The sequence below is a fragment of the Schistocerca cancellata genome, chromosome 6, assembly GCF_023864275.1.
Source record: "Schistocerca cancellata isolate TAMUIC-IGC-003103 chromosome 6, iqSchCanc2.1, whole genome shotgun sequence".
Lineage (NCBI taxonomy): Eukaryota > Metazoa > Arthropoda > Insecta > Orthoptera > Acrididae > Schistocerca > Schistocerca cancellata.
The window spans coordinates 488,291,872-488,312,179 of record NC_064631.1 but is presented as its reverse complement, the minus strand read 5'-3'; the positions used below and the strand labels follow the sequence as shown (position 1 = coordinate 488,312,179).

The 20,308-nt window shown below is 44.2% G+C and overlaps 1 protein-coding gene across 1 annotated transcript in view; it reads right to left on the bottom strand.

Annotated features, from left to right (window-relative positions):
• LOC126191004 (probable cytochrome P450 6a14) overlaps positions 1-19,579 on the bottom strand; it is a 110,770-nt gene extending 91,191 nt beyond the window's left edge. The window contains exon 1 of the mRNA XM_049931685.1: positions 19,484-19,579. The gene's annotated coding sequence lies outside the window, so the exon portion shown is untranslated. The remainder of the gene's footprint in view (positions 1-19,483) is intronic.
• Between the last annotated feature and the right edge of the window lie 729 nt (positions 19,580-20,308).

Below are 20,308 nucleotides of genomic sequence, written 5' to 3'. Positions count from 1 at the left end.
CGACGCACGGATGCACGCCAAGACCGTAGGATCCTACGCAGTGCCGTAGGGGACCGCACCACCACTTCCCAGCAAATTAGGGACACTGTTGCTCCTGGGGTATCGGCGAGGACCATTCGCAACCGTCTCCATGAAGCTGGGCTACGGTCCCGCACACCGTTAGGCCGTCTTCCGCTCACGCCCCAACATCGTGCAGCCCGCCTCCAGTGGTGTCGCGACAGGCGTGAATGGAAGGACGAATGGAGACGTGTCGTCTTCAGCGATGAGAGTCGCTTCTGCCTTGGTGCCAATGATGGTCGTATGCGTGTTTGGCGCCGTGCAGGTGAGCGCCACAATCAGGACTGCATACGACCGAGGCACACAGGGCCAACACCCGGCATCATGGTGTGGGGAGCAATCTCCTACACTGGCCGTACACCACTGGTGATCGTCGAGGGGACACTGAATAGTGCACGGTACATCCAAACCGTCATCGAACCCATCGTTCTACCATTCCTAGACCGGCAAGGGAACTTGCTGTTCCAACTGGACAATGCACGTCCGCATGTATCCCGTGCCACCCAACGTGCTCTAGAAGGTGTAAGTCAACTACCCTGGCCAGCAAGATCTCCGGATCTGTCCCCCATTGAGCATGTTTGGGACTGGATGAAGCGTCGTCTCACGCGGTCTGCACGTCCAGCACGAACGCTGGTCCAGCTGAGGCGCCAGGTGGAAATGGCATGGCAAGCCGTTCCACAGGACTACATCCAGCATCTCTACGATCGTCTCCATGGGAGAATAGCAGCCTGCATTGCTGCGAAAGGTGGATATACACTGTACTAGTGCCGACATTGTGCATGCTCTGTTGCCTGTGTCTATGTGCCTGTGGTTCTGTCAGTGTGATCATGTGATGTATCTGACCCCAGGAATGTGTCAATAAAGTTTCCCCTTCCTGGGACAATGAATTCACGGTGTTCTTATTTCAATTTCCAGGAGTGTATATCGATACATCGGAGTACCTATACATTAATAAAACCAAATGGGAATATTGTCACAAAAATATGTCTGTTACTTCGCAGAAAAGTAGTACGATATTACTGGTATCGAGGACTGTGGTTGGTGTGCCGTAATGGTCACGTAAATAAAGAACCATTACACGCTGCAGCTCTGAATCCTTATGGTGTGCCGCCCCTCCCCTAGAAGTATGTCACGAAATTTCTGGGACACACTGTATATGTGTCATTTGAGTGGCGCGTGATGACTAAAATTTCATTTTAGGACTCTGTCGAAATTAATCTTCATTAGACTTTTGTGATGAAGTGGCGACTGTCTCTTGTTTGGATTTGAAAAAGAATGCATTTGCGTATATTACAACTCTACTGCGGCTTTAACTACAGCTCAGCTCAGATTTAAGTCAGTAGTGGCTTGAAACCCTGTAATACCGTTGTAACATGTCCCTCTGCGAACCGATCATCCTTATCCATAAGACACGATCATTAACTAACAATATGCTGTTTTCATTATTTCAGTTTGGTAAATAGTTTCTAAAGCCAAGACCGCATAAACATTTCTTTATGTACAAACAACCGGTTTGGACAGTCTATACTCTCATCTTCAGGTGTACACATTTTTTGTTATAAAATTTGTTCATTTTGAGCTGGAACTAAATTTTATAACAGATATTTCTGAAGATTTAAAGATGGCAACAAAGTCTGTTGAAGCCGGTTGGTTGTAAAAAGAAATATTTAAGTGAGCTTGGCTTTAGAAAGTTTTTACCTAGCAAAACAAGTCGCTCCTTCAGATTTGTCATCATGAGAAAATTCAATCAAATTATTTCAGTTAATGGCACTAGGGAAACTAAAGAGAATGCTACAAATTAGTAAATGCTAAGTGGCCGTATTTATCCAGTAACTGGCGCTTAAGTCTACGTGCACAGGACACGTGCATTCGTTTTTATTTTCTTGTCTTAATTCTTTGTAGCCGGTAATTTCCGTAATGTAGCCCTAATACCTTAGTGATATAGTTTAATCTCTCGTTCTTGCTCTAATATCCCTCCCTGCACTCCAGGGATGTGGAGAGAGATTCAGGCGCGATATTTGTGTGGCTCGTAAGCGTAGTTCTGGTTTCGACCGCTGCGTGGCGTCAGGTGGCAGCAAACACGCCGCACGGTGCTGGCTGTCGAGAATCAGACGCACATAGCTGACCAGTTCTTCACATCATGGCTGAGAACGTCATATGTACGTCACCCCTTTCACAAACCGTTAATTATGCATCAACATACTGTTCCTCCAGATGCACGCCCAACGTGTTCTGAAAACCTTTACACTGATGCTGCTTACTTTTTCATTTATGTCTATTTGAATCTTGTCTTTAATCATGTATTTTCCTAAAATGATATTACTTTTTCTCTTCACAAAATTAACAGCAACAACTTCACAAACGTTCTTTTGGAACACAATGCATACAACATCGTGCCACGTAATAACATTTAATAACAAGATCAGATTACGACTCTTGACATTTCAAAGTCTCAAGAGAGGTTGAAAGTTTTACTATACAAATTATCTCTTTCTTTCTTTATTCTTTGTTAACAAAAATAGGCATAGTCCGACACTCTTGGAAGAGGAGGAGGAGATTAGTGTTGAATGTCCTGTCGACACAACGTCATCAGATACGGAGCGCAAGCTCGGATTAGGGATGGAACGGGGAGCAAATCGGCAGCACCCTTTCAAAGGAACCATCCGACATTCGCCTGAAGCGATTTAGGGCAATCGCGGGAAACGTAATCAGGATGGCCCGACGCGGGTTTTAATCGAAGTTCTCCCCAACGCGAGTGCAGTGTGCTAACTACTGCGCCACCTCCCGCGGTTTGACACTTTCGGCATTTTCTTCATCCCTCTGTGTCCGATGGCGTTAATTGCTCTCTCGGATGTGAAGACATCCATCGTTGCCAATTTCGTGCTGCGCAGCTTATGGAACAAAATAAAACAACACCTTGTGTAATTATGTGCGAAGAGTACTGATTACATAAATATAAAATCATAAGTCATAATTATATTCAAACATAAATCGACTTACCATATACCGCTGATGCCGTAAAGACCGGCAATGATATGGCTCAATATTTCGGAGCACTACAACCACCTCACAAATGGGTGACGTTTTTGTTCGGAAATAGCTGAAACTACTAAAAAAAGGTGCCAGGCACAGTGTAGGGTAGTGATTCAGTATCTGGAGTCTTTATTAAGAAGAAATTGCAGTAAATACCAAAGAAATTCCTAAACGTACTGCTACAATCTTGACTGGTCGGTGTAACCCATACGAAATGTAACAGAAATTCTCGGCGAACTTTAATTGCAATCACTGGAACAAAAAACGACGCGTTTATCACGAAATTCCTTTAAGTAATTTGAGGGACTCAGCATTCTAGGAAGACAGTGCAGCAATTCCGTCAACTCAATTTCTCTTGCAGCAGTCAACTGAACAAGTTGAGAGCGATCAGGATGCTTACGGAGAAAAGAAGTCATTGTTCCCTTTACCGCATGCGCGGATAGAAAGAGACTAATGCTGGTTTCTGCACTGTATCTCCATGCTCTTCATAATAACCTAAGTGTAACATACGTAGACCTAAAATTAGGTTTAACGTAGTAGCAGTGATGTCTGAAGTCATTATTAAGTAATCAGTCATCAGAAGCGTAACTGAGACAATGAAAATATTTCATTAATGAACTGGGACTGGGTGTTGTGTTGTCCTAATCGTCATCATTTCATCTCCATCGACCCGCAAGTCGCCGATGTGGCGTCAAATCGAAAGACTTGCACCAGGCGAGCGGTCTACCCGACGGGAGGCCCTCGTCACACGCCATTATTATTATTAATGAATTCTGTGCGAGGGACAGCGAAGAAATGAATGCATCTGGCCTCTCAGTCTTCCTAATCTGACCTCTCGCTGAAGGTTATCCTGGATACGCTCTTATCTTGTTTATGCGAGACATTCCTCCACATAAGGCAAGTGCTTTCCACTCTGTAAGTGTGAAGGACAGATGCGATGTGTGATTATTTTATGAGCCATTGTCATCACTCTGTTTACGTTTGTGTTTCTTTGCGAGTTCACTTACCTAATTTACCTACATCTATAAACGCCAGAAGTTTCCGAACGATGTTTTTCGGGCCTAAAAAGAGACGAACTATTTTCTCGGATGTACGAGAGACTCGATGAAATACCGATGTAGTGACCTTATTTTTCCTCTTCACAGCCGGCCCGTTGTGGGCGAGCGGTTCTAGGTGCTTCAGCCCGGAACCGCGCTGCTATTACGGTCGCAGGTTCGAATTCTCCCTCGGGCATGGATGTGCGCGATGTCCTTAGGTAAGTTAGGTTTAAGTAGTTTCTAAGTCTAGGGAACTGATGATCTCAGATTTTAAGCCCCATAGTGCTTAGAGCCATTTGAACCATTTGAACCCTCTTCACAGAATGTATACTGAGGTGAAAAAGTCATGGGCTGGCGAAATGCGCACATAAAGATGGCAGTAATATAGCGTACACAAGGTAGGAAAGGGCAGTGCATTGGTGAAGCTGTCATTTACACTCAGGTGATTCATGTGAAAAGGTTTCCGACGTGATTATGGCCGCACGGGGGCAATTAACAGACTTTGAAAGAGGAATGGTAGTTAAAGCTAGGGCATGGGAAATTCTATTTCGGAAATCGTTAGGGAATTCAATATTCGGGGATCTACAGTGTCAAGAGTGTACCGAAATACAAAATTTCAGGCATTACCTTTCACCACGGGCAACGCAATGGCCGACGGCGTTCACTTGACGAATGAGAGCAGCGGCATTTGCATAGAGTCTTCAGTGCTAACATACAAGAAACACAGCGTGAAATAACTGCAAAAATTAATGTAGGATGTATGACGAACGTATACACTACGACAGTGCGGCCAAATGTGACGTTAATAGGCCATGGCAGCAGACGATCGACGCGAATGCCTTTCGTAACAGTACGACATCGCCTTCAGCGCCTCTCCTGGGCTCGTGACCATATCGGTTGGACCCTAGACTACTGGAAAACGGTGGCCTGGTCAGATGTGTCCAGATTTCAGTTATTAAGAACTAATGGTAGGGTTCGAGTGTGGCGCAGAAACCACGAAGCGATGGATGCAAGTTGTCAACAAGGCACCGTGGAAGCTGGCAGTGGCTCCATAATGATGTGTTCTGTGTTTACATGGAATGGACTGGGTCTTCTGGTCCAACAGAATGAATGGAAATGATTGTATTCGGATATCTGGAGACCATTTGCAGCCATTCATGGACTTCACGTTTCCATACAATGTTGGAATTTTTTATGGACGACATTGCGCTTTGTCACCGGGCCACAGCTGTTCGCGAGTCGTTTCAGTAACATTCTGGACAATTCGAGCGAATGATTTCGTCATTCAGATCGCCCAACATGAAACCCGTCGATCATTTATGGGACATAATCGAGAGGTCATTTTTTGCACAAAATCCTGCACCGGGGGGACAGCATGGTTTAGTATTTCTGCAGGGGACTTCAAACGACTTGTTGAGTCCATGCCACGTTGAGCTGCTAGACTAATCCGGTCAAAGGAGATCCGATAAAGTATTAGGAGGTATCTCATGACTTTTGTCACCTCAGTGTCAAGTGAGTATTATAACATGTGAGATAATTGTATTCTTGTTGCTGCAAAATGTAATGGTAATGAAGAAAAGACTATGGCGAAATCTAGCAGATGAAAACATATAGCAAAAGTTACTTACTTAGTTAATTACGTACTTACAGGGTGTTTCAAAAATGACCGGTATATTTGAAACGGCAATAAAAACTAAACGAGCAGCGATAGAAATACACCGTTTGTTGCAATATGCTTGGGACAACAGTACATTTTCAGGCGGACAAACTTTCGAAATTACAGTAGTTACAATTTTCAACAACAGATGGCGCTGCAAGTGATGTGAACGATATAGAAGACAACGCAGTCTGTGGGTGCGACATTCTGTACGTCGTCTTTCTGCTGTAAGCGTGTGCTGTTCACAACGTGCAAGTGTGCTGTAGACAACATGGTTTATTCCTTAGAACAGAGGATTTTTCTGGTGTTGGAATTCCACCGCCTAGAACACAGTGTTGTTGCAAGACGAAGTTTTCAACGGAGGTTTAATGTAACCAAAGGACCGAAAAGCGATACAAGAAAGGATCTGTTTGAAAAATTTCAACGGACTGGGAACGTGACGGATGAACGTGCTGGAAAGGTAGGGCGACCGCGTACGGTAACCACAGAGGGCAACGCGCAGCTAGTGCAGCAGGTGATCCAACAGCGGCCTCGGGTTTCCGTTCGCCGTGTTGCAACTGTGGTCCAAATGACGCCAACGTCCACGTATCGTCTCATGCGCCAGAGTTTACACCTCTATACATACAAAATTCAAACGCGGCAACCCCTCAGCGCCGCTACCATTGCTGCACGAGAGACATTCGCTAACGATATAGTGCACAGGATTGATGACGGCGATATGCATGTGGGCAGCATTTGGTTTACTGACGAAGCTTATTTTTACCTGGACGGCTTCGTCAATAAACAGAAGTGGCGCATATGGGGAACCGAAAAGCCCCATGTTGCAGTCCCATCGTCCCTGCATCCTCAAAAAGTACTGGTCTGGGCCGCCATTTCTTCCAAAGGAATCATTGGCCCATTTTTCAGATCCGAAACGATTACTGCATCACGCTATCTGGACATTCTTCGTGAATTTGTGGCAGTACAAACTGCCTTAGACGACACTGCGAACACCTCGTGATTTATGCAAGATGGTGCCCGGCCACATCGCACGGCCGACGTCTTTAATTTCCTGAATGAATATTTCGATGATCGTGTGATTGCTTTGGGCTATCCGAAACATACAGGAGGCGGCGTGGATTGGCCTCCCTATTCGCCAGACATGAATCCCTGTGACTTCTTTCTGTGGGGACACTTGAAAGACCAGGTGTACCGCCAGAATCCAGAAACAATTGAACAGCTGAAGCAGTACATCTCATCTGCATGTGAAGCCATTCCGCCAGACACTTTGTCAAAGGTTTCGTGTAATTTCATTCAGAGACTACGCCATATTATTGCTACGCATGGTGGATATGTGGAAAATATCGTACTATAGAGTTTCCCAGACCGCAGCGCCATCTGTTGTTGAAAATTGTAACTACTGTAATTTCGAAAGTTTGTCTGCCTGAAAATGTACTGTTGTCCCAAGCATATCGCAACAAACGGTGTATTTCTATCGCTGCTCGTTTAGTTTTTATTGCCGTTTCAAATATACCGGTCATTTTTGAAACACCCTGTATATCCATCCCTATATCATTGATATGTTTTCATTGTAGACTTTGTGGTTCATTTTTACGTACGAAGATGTAGGATAATTAATTAACTAATTAATTATCACCCCCACTAGGCATCGAAATAGACGCAAAAGTCGATACATAGGATGCGCTGAGCTTAACTCAGATTCGCTGGTCAGCAGGCGGCTTTGAAACTTGGCCGCACTGCAGGCACTGTCACTGTGCTTCGACCACACTTGGAATGGATGTTTGTTCACATGTTCCCAAAGAGGTACTCTTTATGTGACGTAGGCTTTCGTCGCTGCTGTCACTGGAGTTAAGATCTTCTCGGTTGTACGGCCACTTCATACTAGTAACACAAATAGATATTTAGACACCACTTCGCGCCACCACCCAGCCCAGAAGCAATCAGTGCTCAACACACTGTCTTCACAAGCGTTCCGTATCAGTGATGATAACAGCTTGGAACAGGAGGAGGAGTTGGATTTTTAAAGAAGACAATGAAGACCAATAGCTATGACAATTTGTCCATAGACAGGGCTTTTAAGAGAAATATTAATTATTCTAATAGGAACGACGAGAAACCGCCTTCCCACTGTATTAAGTTACCGTTTCTTCGTGGGGTCACTGATCGCATAAACAGAATTCTAAGGAAAAATGCTTTTCAGATCACTTCCTTCAGTCAAAACAAAAGACATTTTCCGACGGAAAAGTATGTGCCTGATTGTCTGCACACTGCGGGCGTGTACGAAATGACATGTGGATGCGGCAGAGTGCGTGCGCACAGGCGAAATGAGAACAACCGTTAAACAATGTATTACGGAACACGAACATCACTTGCGGTTAAAACAAAGTATAAAACGGCGGTAGCGGAACATAACGAGAACTGTTGCCTTGTCATAGATTTCAATAACGTATGTGTGCTTGTTAAGGTAACCAACATTTGTAGAGAACAAGTCTGAGAAGCGATTGCTATTTCAAAGAATGGCATGTAACTGCAATGGAGACGACGGCTACACGCTTCCGGCACCGTGGATCCCCGCCATGAAGGATGTGAATACGCGGCAGCGGCCAGCGAGCGATGCAAACAACGCCCTGGATGTCTGCCAACAACAATATTTTGGATAAATATTACCACTCTCCTGCAATGCTCTTTTCGCTTCTAGCCAATGATGTTGGCCTGCCAATAGTAGCAGGAGGAATTTTAACTAACAACTCTTCTCCATCGTAAGTGCGGGAAAAATTCCTTTCTAACCAATTACTACGGCCCATCCACGGTAGCCACGAGATTTCTACCCAATAATCCCACTTCTCCAGCACAAGCTCGGGAAGACTCCCTTACATAATAAAAGGCGACACTGGTCTCTGGCAGTGCTCAATCTAATGTGGACACCACAAGACCTTGAAGAAGATCAAAGCAGAGGGGTCGAAACGTCGAACGTCTGAAGAAATATGACGCGCCTGACAACCCAGAAGATTTTAACTTCAGATACGCTTTGCTTTCTGCACTACAGCTGCGGCCTCGGGTTTGATATTTGCTTGGCCGTTTTTATGTTTAGCTCAGCAACAGTCACTTTCTTCTGGGCGGGCCTCAGTAAATTTGAAGAAAGACGTTATGCCGCCAGGCTGTCTTTAAAATATTTTATTTGCGCTACTATTTTCAGGCACTGCCCACTCTCAAGTGCATATAAACAACATAAAAACACACGATAAAAAAGACAAAAAACTAAAACTGAAATTAATATATGTACATTGGATCTAGCATTAAACCAGCATAGTAGTAGTAGTAGTAGTAGTAGTAGTAGTAGTGGTTTAACACTATACCATATGTAGATTATCACTCATGTTTTCATGTTTTAGCTTTCTTCTCTTTTTTATGGCGTATTGTTATGATTTTTAGTTGGACTTTAGAAAGTTCGGTGCCCGAAAGTAGTAGTGAAAATAAAATATTTGAAACGCAGTGCATTATGAGAGCGTGCTGAAAAGTAGTGAACCCGAAATTTTAATGTGAATACTCTTCAATCGTTTAAATAAAACAAACGTTATTAACATTCTACATATTCATTAATCATGTCTACCTATTTGTAGCCGTCTGCCGCTAGAGGGCTTCGAACTGTGGTGTGTAACGTAACTATGTCGGTGCGTGAGAAAGAGCGTGATGTAATCTAAAGCACGAATTCGTCCTCACGTCCTCTCCTCCAGCAAGACAATGCCGCACCACACAGGAGCGGGGCGGCATCTTCATCAATCCGACGCCTTGGGTTCACTGTTACCGATCGTCCTCCATACAGTTCTGACTTGGCCCCATCCGGTTTTAATCTGTTTCCAAAACTTAAAGGACACTTTCGAGCACTTCACTTTGACAGTGATGAAGCGGTGCAGGCAGAGATGAGGTTGTGGCTCCGTCTACAGTCTCACATTCTACAGTGAAGGTATCGACAAGCTGGTCTAGCTGGGAGAAATGTGTTCGTAGCCACGGTGACTATGTTGGGAAATAAATACATAGACACGAAGAATAATGATGTAGACAGATAATAATAATGTTTGTATTATCTTTAAAAAAATTCGGAGGCATTACTTCTCAGCACACCTACCTATTAGGGTATCCGCTTAGCGTTATTTTGTAATTCTGTGGTCAATTAAGAGCGGAACTTATATGATTTTTAAATAAAGTGGGTCTCACCACCCAGACAAAAGATTGTTTTGTAAAACTTGTGCAATAACAATTTCTCAATATCACGGCAGCAGTCCTACAGATGGTGCAGCATACCTCAGTGAAGTATGCTGAGCAGCACAATGGGATGCCCCATCTCTTCAAAAAAGTTCCAGACGGTCTTAGTTGATCTGATACATACTCCAAATAGACCAGAATTGTTCGAAAATGAATTGCGTTCGCTTGTAAACAATCTGCTGCGTTCGTAGAGAGGCCTATCATACAAGGATATCAAATGGGTAATTATAATTCTCTTCCACTCTTCACAGGCTTCTTTTTAATACACTATAGTAAGATCTTCGCAAAATTTTTCAGTCTCTGCTGTTCCCTCTTAGTGAGAGGAGAGATAAAGTGAACGCAAGCCTCTGTTCACAACCTGAAGTTTCTTGTCCGCAGCTCGTTGTCTGGGGTTGCTACCTCTGGATCACTGGGTCCCAGGTTCGATTGCCGGCCGGAGTGGCCGAGCGGTTCAGTCTGGAGCCGCTACGGTCGCAGGTTCGAATCCTGCCTCGGGCATGGATGTGTGTGTTGTCCTTAGGTTAGTTAGGTTTAAGTAGTTCTAAGTTCTAGGGGACTGATGACCTCAGAAGTTAAGTCCCATAGTGCTCAGAGCCATTTGAACCGGCCGGGTTGGGGATTTTATACACCCGGGGACTGGGTGTTTGGTTGTCCTCACCATTTCATCATCATTCGTGAAAGTGCCGAGATTGGACTGTGTAAAGATTGGGATTTGTACGGGCGCTGATAACGGCCCAGTAGAGCGCCCGACAAACCAATCATCATCTGAAGTCTCTTGAATAGCCCATTAACGAACACTCTAAGACAAGGAAAAAAGACGTGTCACGAAGGAATTGTCGGAACGGGACGGACATCGATCGATGTGACGTGCATGTAGAGACGAACAAAAGAGTACAGCCGCGCGGGATTAGCCAAGCGGTCTAGGGCGCTGCAGTCACGGACTGTGCGGCTGGGCCCGGAGGAGGTTCGAGTCCTCCCTCGGGCATGGGTGTGTGTGTTTGTCCTTGGGATAGTTTAGGTTAAGTAGTGTGTAAGCGTAGGGACTGATGACCTTAGCAGTTAAGTCTCATAAGATTAAAAAAAAAAGTACAATTTCGGAAAAATTGGATGATTTATTCAAGAAAAAGAGCTTCACGAACTGAGGAACTCAATAACGTGGTGGTCCACCTCTGTCGGGCGAGCAGTTATCCGGCTTTGGCATTGACTGACAGAGTAGTGGGATGTCCTCCTGTAGGGTATCGTGCCAAATTCTGTCCAACTAGCGCGTTAGAGCGTCAAAATCCCGAGATGGTTAGAGGACCCTGTCCATAATGCTCCGAACGTTCTCAATTGGGGAGACAGCTGGCAACCTTGCTGGCCAATGTAGGGTTTGGCAACCACGAAGATAAGCAGCAGAAACTCTCGGCGAGTGCGGAAGAGCGTTATCTTGCTGTAATGTAATCCCAGGATGGCCTTCCACTAAGGGCAACAAAACAGGACGTAGAATATCGTCGACTTAGCACTGTCCCGTAAAGGTGCCGAGGATGACAACCAGAAGGGACCTGCTATGAAATGAAATGGAACTCCAGCCCCTCACTCCTAGCTGCCGTGCCATATGGCGGGCGACAGTCAGGTTGGTACCCCCACCACTGTCCGAAGCGTCTCCAGACACGTCTTTGCTGGTCGTCGGGGCTCAATTCGAACTGCGACTCATCAATGAAGACGATTCTACTCCAGTCAGTAAGACTCGCGCTTCGAATTGAGCCCTGATGATCAGTGAAGATGTGTCTGGAGACGCCCTGGACAGTGGTGGGATACCAACCTGAGTATCGCTCGCCATATGGCCCAACAAGCAGGAGTGGTGGTCTTTGGTGCCATTTCTATTCACAGCAGGACCCCGTTGGTTGACATCCGTAGCACCTTTGCAGCACAGCGGTACGTCGATAATAATCTACGCCTCGTTTTGTTGGCATTCATGGCAAGCCACTGTGGGCTTGCCACTCACGGCGAGAGTTTCCACTGTTTGTCTTCGTGCTTGACAAATCCTACCTTGGCCAGCAAGGCCGCCGGATCTTTCCCCAGCTGAGAACTCTTGGAGCATTACGGGCAGGACCTTCCAACCGTCTCGAGATTTTGACGATCTAACGCGCCAGTTGGACAGACTTTGGCTCGATATCCCTCAGGACAACATCCAACAACTTTATCAACCGATGCCAAGCCGAATGACTGCTTGCATAAGGGTCAGAGGTGCACCACCGCCTTCTTGAGTTGCTCAGTTTGTGAAGCTCTTTTTCTTGAATAAATCACCATTTTTTTCTGAAATTATAATCATTTTTTTGTCTGTATACGCACGTCACGTCCACGGTTTTCACCCCATTCGAATAATTCTTTTGCGTTGCGTAATTTTTGTTCCTTAGAATGTGTTATAGAAACACAAGAGGAAGTGGGTGGAAATGAAATACGATACGGTGAGAAGAATTCGGCAGATCAGCGAAAGATCTAAGTGGAAATAAGTCTCCAGAATTATTGGCATCCCTGCGAGAGCCAATCATGAGAAAATAATTCCTTGTGGGATGCAAGATTTATGAAACAGATGAAATACCCTCAGAGGTCAGGGAAAATGGCAAATGTGGATATTACTGAAACATCAGTTTAATAAGTCATGGATGCAAAATCTTGACAATCTATTTACAGACGAGTGGAAATACTGGCAGAAGCCGACCTCTGGGTACATCAGCTTGGCTTCCAGAGAAATGAAGGAACACGTGAGGCAATAAGGTTTATCCTAGGAAATAGATTTAAGAAAGTCAGGGCAGGGGGTGACGACAGGCTGGGCATGCGGCCATCCCTTAAATTAATCGTGCAAAATCTTTAAATAACCATGTCGAGACTGGGCAGATGCACGGCAAAGACATAAGAAATAGAAAAAGTGTAGCCTGGTGCAGAAGCGACACGTGCAAGACGAGCATTTCTAGCAAGATGCAAGTAGAAGGTTTCGAAACGTGGTGCTATAGACGAATGCTGAAGATTAGATAGCTAAATGAGAAATCACTGAATGGAATTGGCGGAAAAAGAAATTTATCGGAAAACTTGACTAAAAGGAGAGATAGGTTGGTAGGACACATCCTGAGGCATCAGTGAATTGTCAGTTTGGTAACACTAGGGAGTGTGAGGTATGGAAATTGTAGATGGAGACCATTACTTGAATACAATAGTAAGATTCAAATGGATATGGGTAACGGTAGGTATTCGAAGATGATGGGGGCCTGCATAGGACAGCCGAGCGCGGAGAGATGCGTCAAACCTGTCGCTGGGCTGAAGAACACAACAACAACAAAATGCAGCAGGTGGCGAATGTGTAGAACAGGCTGCATGAAACACTGGATCTGAATGAGTCTAGCAAAATCAAGCGCTCTCTGTATCAGTACTATGCAGATGTGTGAAATACTCTTCTTGTTTTATATGTTCACAGGCAATCAGCATATTATATACATATTTCTGAAAAAAAATAGAGAAAAAGTACCACATTCAGATGGTTTACAGCAATTTAGCAAATGAAATGACAGTAACAGACAAACTATAACACAAACCAAAAAATGATGTAAATTACTTGCTACAATAATTTTCAACTTCATAGTGAAGGAGAGCTGACGTAACATATTTATATGCTCAACCAAAGACGTGCATTAGTTAGTCAGTGGGATCAGCATTGACAAGATTAAATGCATTTGCCTATCGTCCTTAAAAGCGTTCCTTTGACTTCTACAGTAGATATATGCAGCTGATGTGCTCATTTGTTACGTTACTTATTTGTTATTTAGCTGTATCCAATTTCATCGAAACGAAATGCAATCTTGCAAGTCTACTAGACTTGTAATATAATAGGGTCTTTTCATGGGTGGAGAAAGCGATCCTTGTTTCTCAGAGACACTTCTCTGGCAGTGCAAGCAACATGTAAAATGAATATTCGTCAGTGTTTCTACCTAAGCAGAGGTCACAAACAAGAGTAATGATGGTATGGAATGAGTTTATACTTGGCGATTTTTTCCACCGTGTAAAAACTCTAGAGATTGATCGGTAAGAGGATAGGGAACAAAAAAGGTCTAATGAATTTATGTCCGGAAATGCATGGTTCACATGCTAGAGACCATTATTCAGTCATATATAGTTACAGAGACCGCGGTCTAATACGCGCTGTACCATGCAGCCACAGTTACAGTATGCATGGTTTCCTCCTAGAGGGTGGTAATGTTCCTCATACGTCATCTCCTACCGCCCTCTCCTGCCATAGTCATTTGTAATGTTGTGTCCAATTCACTTCTCTTGCTGACTCATCTTGTAGTGGATGTGATGCAGCATTTTACACAATGGTTCCGTATTCGAATCGAGAGCTTGCCGACATGGAGTTTTACTTACGGAAAGGCAAATGGCAACGATCGGCGAGCAGAGACCTGTCTTCGCCGACAACAACCACCGTACTCAAAGTTTGCAACATTGTTTCGCCGTTTGTATGAGATAGGACCATTTCAGGAAGCAGAAAAACATGAAGGACGTACCCGAAATATTTCGGACACCAGACTTGGAGGAAAAGTGGTTAACACTGTGGAAGGCGACCACCGTGTCAGTACCAGGCTGTTGGCCCGCCAGTGCAGGGTAAGCCAGACGGACGTTTGACACATTCTCCATGGCAAATGTTGCTGCGCTTATCACTTACAGCGCGTGCAAGGCTTACTAGCGACAGACTTTCCACATCGGGAGTAGTTTTGTTACTGGTTTCTTGACCGGGCAAAAACGATCCTGGGATTTGTGTCATCCATTCTATTCACAGTTAAGACCACCTTTACTCAGAGTTGGTATCTTCAACTTTCATTATAGTCATCTATGGGATAGTATGCAGAACCCCCATGGTATGGTGACAGTGAATCATCAGCATCGTGCAGTCGGAATGTGTGGGCCGGAATAATTGGAAACCGTATTTTGGGACCAGTCTTCCTTCCACGTTGCTTAACAGGCTGGAACTGTCGGCGTTTCTCGCAGGTGACTTTGCCACCCCTGCTGGAAGAAGCACCATTGATGATTCGAACGGTTATGCGGCTGCTGCATGATGGTGTTGCAGCCCACGTCGCCGTTAACGTCCGGACGCATCGCAATCATGTCTGCCCAGGTCGATGGATCGGTCGAGGGGGTCCAGTTGCATGGCCTGCTCGTTCACCAGATCTCAACCCGTGCTATTTCTGGTTATGGGGCCATCTGAAAAATATCATGTATGCAGAGCCAATTCCAGACATGGAGACACTGGAACAGTGTATTCATGCTGACTTCGACACTGTTCAGATGCAGTCTGGCCCATATGAATGTGTGAGACAGAACATGCTACGCTGCATACGCTCATGCGCTGAGGCACATGGAAACCGCTTTTACACATACTGTAAGTGTGGCTACATGGTACACGCGTATTAGACCGCAGTCTCTGTAACAATGTATGGTTGAATAAATGGTCTCTAGCATGGAAATCGTGCCTTTCCGGACGTAAGTTCATTTGATTTTTTTTTTTTTTTTTTTTTTTGTTCCATATCCTCTGGTCAATCGATCCCTAGAGTTTGTACATGATAGAAAAAAAATCGCCCTGTGTAGTCGCTACTGAAATTTGCAGCTACAAATGAACAATTCTACTGCACAATGCTACAATGAATACCAGCCGATTACTGTCGATACCTCCGCTCACAGCATCCTTTACAAAAGTGCGAAGTAATGTCACGCGTGTAATAGATAACTACGCAGCGTTGCTAGAAACAGTCGGAATAGATATACGATTATAAAGAAGTAACATGCTCAGAACTTCAATTTGTTGAAAATAAATAAACGATATATGATATAGATGCATATAAGACGCAACGATTCTGTCACGATAAATATCCAGAATATCTAATCATATGAATCGCTGCAAGAAATAAGACGTGTTGCAGATCAAAAATAAACTGTTATCTAACAAAATACAATGCACAGTGTTCTAGATCTTCTTCTTCTTCTTGTCCCATGCCTTTTCCTGTTTGTTCTACTGGTTCGGCATTGTTTGTTAGATTCTGTCAATGTTAGTGACAGTTGGTAGCCGGTCGCCATTCCTGACGCCACTATTCCTCCCCCCCCCCCCCCCCCCCCCACTCCCATCCCCATGGGATGGAATCTGTGTACTCCATCCGTCTGCGCCTATAATAAACCGAGTGTCTCCTCTAAAGCTCGTCAGACCCATTTTCTCTGGTATTTCGCTAGGTATTTGCAGCTCGTGGTCTTGCGGTAGCGTTCTCGCTTCACGCGCACGGGGTCCCGGGTTCGAGTCCCGGCGGGGGTAAGAGATTTTTTTCTGCCTCGAGGTGACTGGATGTTGTTGTGTCGTCTTCATCATCATCATTCACCCCCATTACGGTCGGGGGAAGGCAATGGCAAACCACCTCCACTACGACCTTGCCTAGTACAGCGGTGCGAGTCTCCCGCATCGTCCCCTAAGCTTCTCGGAGTATTGGACATCATCATTAATAGGAATAGTAAAACAGGAAGAATAATCAGTACTCCACCAGCGACTGAGCAGCAGGTACTGGGTTGGTGCTGTCACTGTCGGAGTATTCCTTACTCTTTGTGTTTTACTGTACCTGTTAATACACATCGGTAAAACGAATAACGCATTAGACCAACATGGCTAAAGATCATTTTGTTTATAACGGGAAACTAGCCGACGCTTTCTATCGACGTTGGACGTCCCATGAAAGACGTGATAGGCAGTATCTGTTCGGCTGACTTGAGCTACAAGCTGAAAAAATGAAATTTCAAATATCTGCCGAAACGCCAGAGAAAATGCGCTTAAAGGTAAGAAACTCACCGTACGGCTGCCTGAGGTGGGGCGTGCGTACCAGCCAGATATTCATCTAGTGGTATGTGGGAAACCGCCTAAGAACAATATTCGGGCTGCCCGGTTCACCAGACCTCGTTATTAATTCGCGTGGCGGATTCAATGGGCGAGGGGGCGCTATCAGCGCAGGTCGCACATTGTTCTAGATGTATTTAGGAAATAATTCGTGTAGATTAAAGTTCATGTACTTAAGAAAAGTAGTTCGTAGTATTATTTTAGGTTTTGTTCTCTTTTACCTTTCATTTTCTCTTCTCTTCTCTTTTAGATATAACAACGTTATTTGTCTACTATTGTCTGAATGAGCAGGCTGCCGTAATATCAGGCGACTACTAGTCAGTGAAACTTGCATTTGCGATGATTCTGAAAGAGGAATATCACTGTGTCTTGTCAGTGAAGGCATTCAGGACAGACACATTTTCTAATCTTACAACTACTGTTCACAGAAATATCATTCATATTTGAAGCAGAAAGATACAGCGCGTGTTCGTTTCCTTCCACTGCATCACTACAGAAGTACCACTCTTAGGGAATAATTGTACAGAAGAAGACAGAGTCCACGTTGAACGTGAATTCGTAAGTTTCTTTTAAGTCACTTAATCTGCGTATGTCCGATTGTAAGGTTTTGCGTTAAAGAAGGTCCTGTTTTGCAGCAGCAACAAGTGCAAGGAATCGCAACTTGCTTTTCTTTTAACTTACAGCGATTATGGAGTAAAACCAAGCGACATGCTCCATAAAAAAGTATTGTTTGCCATCACAACTATAAATTAAAAAGTCATATTTTGACATGTGTAGTCCAAGATCTAGATTTTTTAAAAAAGGGTGAATTCGGTGGAGACGCAGCAGAAATACGAATTGAACCAAGATTGGTGGAAAGTGGAGAGGGTATGGGGATTGCCGATGTCGTTTTCGAAGGAGTGTTCTCTGACATCCTCATCAGCTAATTTAGAGAAACCACATGAATCTAGTGTTGTAAGTACTGTGCCACCTCATTCACTGTGTTTCAGGTTTATCTCACCAATTAATGTTTCCTTGTAATATGATGCGCTCTAAATTATTTTAGCCATGTATCTCTCACCTGTACGTTTCTTATCACGATAAATTGCGACCAGAGGAAATTTGTATTTTGTATACGAGTTTCTAGCTAAAGCATTGTGTCGCATTTTTCAAACATGTTTGAAATTAAAACCAAACTGTTTAGCAGTGTGGCTAAGAAAATGGACTCCTATAGGGAATATGCGCGTCTCAAATCATCTTCTGCCGATACTGATTTAGTTTTTCACTAGATTTTCCTAAACTAGTACAGGTTAATGCCGGGACAGTCACTTCTAAGGCCCAGTTTTCTCCACTTTACCTTCTCACCGTCGTTAAAGACCTCAACGTCAACAAGACGCTTAGCTCTGACTTTTCTTCCCCACATTTCAAAATTAAAGAATCTAATAAAAGAGGCACATTTCACTACAGTGCTTCTACGTCTACATTCAAAGACTGCAAATCAATGTGTACTGTATGGAACTACATCACACTTTAGAACACGAGTGAAAGGACGACTACGCGCGGCGGTAAGGGAGGGAGGGAGGGACTGCGCCCCTCCCCCAACCCCCGCCCCACCCTAGCTCTCAGGGAAAGGAAAAATTATAGTCCAGTCAGGCGTTTTTCTTCCAAGAAGATGATTTAAAAGACGATATTAAGCAGAACAGGGTCGGAAACTGAACTTTTTTATGGCTACTTACATGTCGCCATTCGTCTTCAAAAATATTAAAAATACTCAATACTCCCAGGCCTACCGCCCCCCCCCCCTCCCTCGCTTTACAAACTATCATATGGGCGCCCTTCCACGAGTGCAGTATGTAGTGTTAGATTAATCATGACAAGATTCTTGTAAAACTGGGACAATATTGTATTGTTATCTGTCAATGAAAGGAATTCTCTAAGTACAAGTGTCAACTGCGGAGGATGTTTGATGAAGTACCTAACGATGCAAGTATTTAAGGATATTCAGAACTGTCAAGTGGAGTAGGGACGCCACAATAACACCATACGTTAAGGACATTGTTTCCAACCTCGATCTGGTGGATGCATCCGATATGTGCGCTCCATTCGTTATTATAACAACGCAGACAGCATCAAGGAAAATATTTCCACTGACAACTTTGAGTATAATTTTCACAAAGTTAACTTAAATTTAAGTTTAGTAACGCAAGTACAAGCGTTACTGTGTAATTCGCTGTGAAAACTGCAACAGCAAAAAAATCCTTTCTCAATTATCGCTGTATTCCCACGCCGTCTTAAAATTAGCCAAGTCATCGTGAAGTCAAGCATATCGATAAACCAAAAGTGTGGATTATTAATCACTGTATCTGTTAAGAGTTATCGTCTCCAACGTCTCGCTAGTTGCTGTCCACTGAAAGCCATAAATTTCTTAGTAAACAACTTCTTCCATTGGGAAGTTTATAAACCGTGCTTGCGTTAATCGTTAGTAGAACAGGATCATCAGACGAAAATAAGATATCAGGACAGCAGTATTGAAGCTGAGTATATAGTACTCGTAATTACCTGTATCTCGCGCGGAACAACACCAGGCGAACGCCAAATGTGGATACACACGTCCTTCACCGCTTTCTCTGGCCTGTGTTACGAGGCCGGAGGATGATGTAATTTGGACCGATGGCAGCGCTGCATGGCGGCAGGACGAGAAACTTCAGCTGATTCATTTGTGTCCTCGCCGGAGGTGGCAAACTTTGATACGGCTCCAGAATGAGATTTTCACTCTGCAGCGGAGTGTGCGCGGATGTGATACGGCTGTACTACAAGAGTAAGTAGTTTGAGTCACGCATAGGGCACTTCGGCGTTTAGCAACTACTCGGACAGACGGAAGAGGACTTTCACACTATAAGTGTGTCACGATCTTTAGGAAGCGCTGTTCCTGGACGTCTCCAAGGTGTTTGACATAGGGTGACACAGTGGTTTGCAAGTATCCCTGGGAAATGGATCCTGATGCCACACATACGTCCACCTGAGTACGACCCTAGCCCATATTTAGGATTCATACAGCCTATTGCTGAACATGTGGTGTTGGCCCTACTCGGAGACATTTTATGAAAACGACCTGCAAAAAATTACATTGTACAGCAGTTTCAGAATCTAAAGCCTATAATGCAGCCTTTAAGTTTTATTACTTAATTCTATAAAATTTTACTATGCACTCTATGGTTTAATAAGTTGATAAGATGGGAAAAAAACAGAAGAACTGAAATCATTTAACGTGTTCAACACGATCTATTAACATAGCTGTGAACACCTACAAAAAAGTCGAGATTAACGCAAAAATCAACATTTCGCTTTTACTATAAATGTTCTGCAACCATAAGCAAATATCTT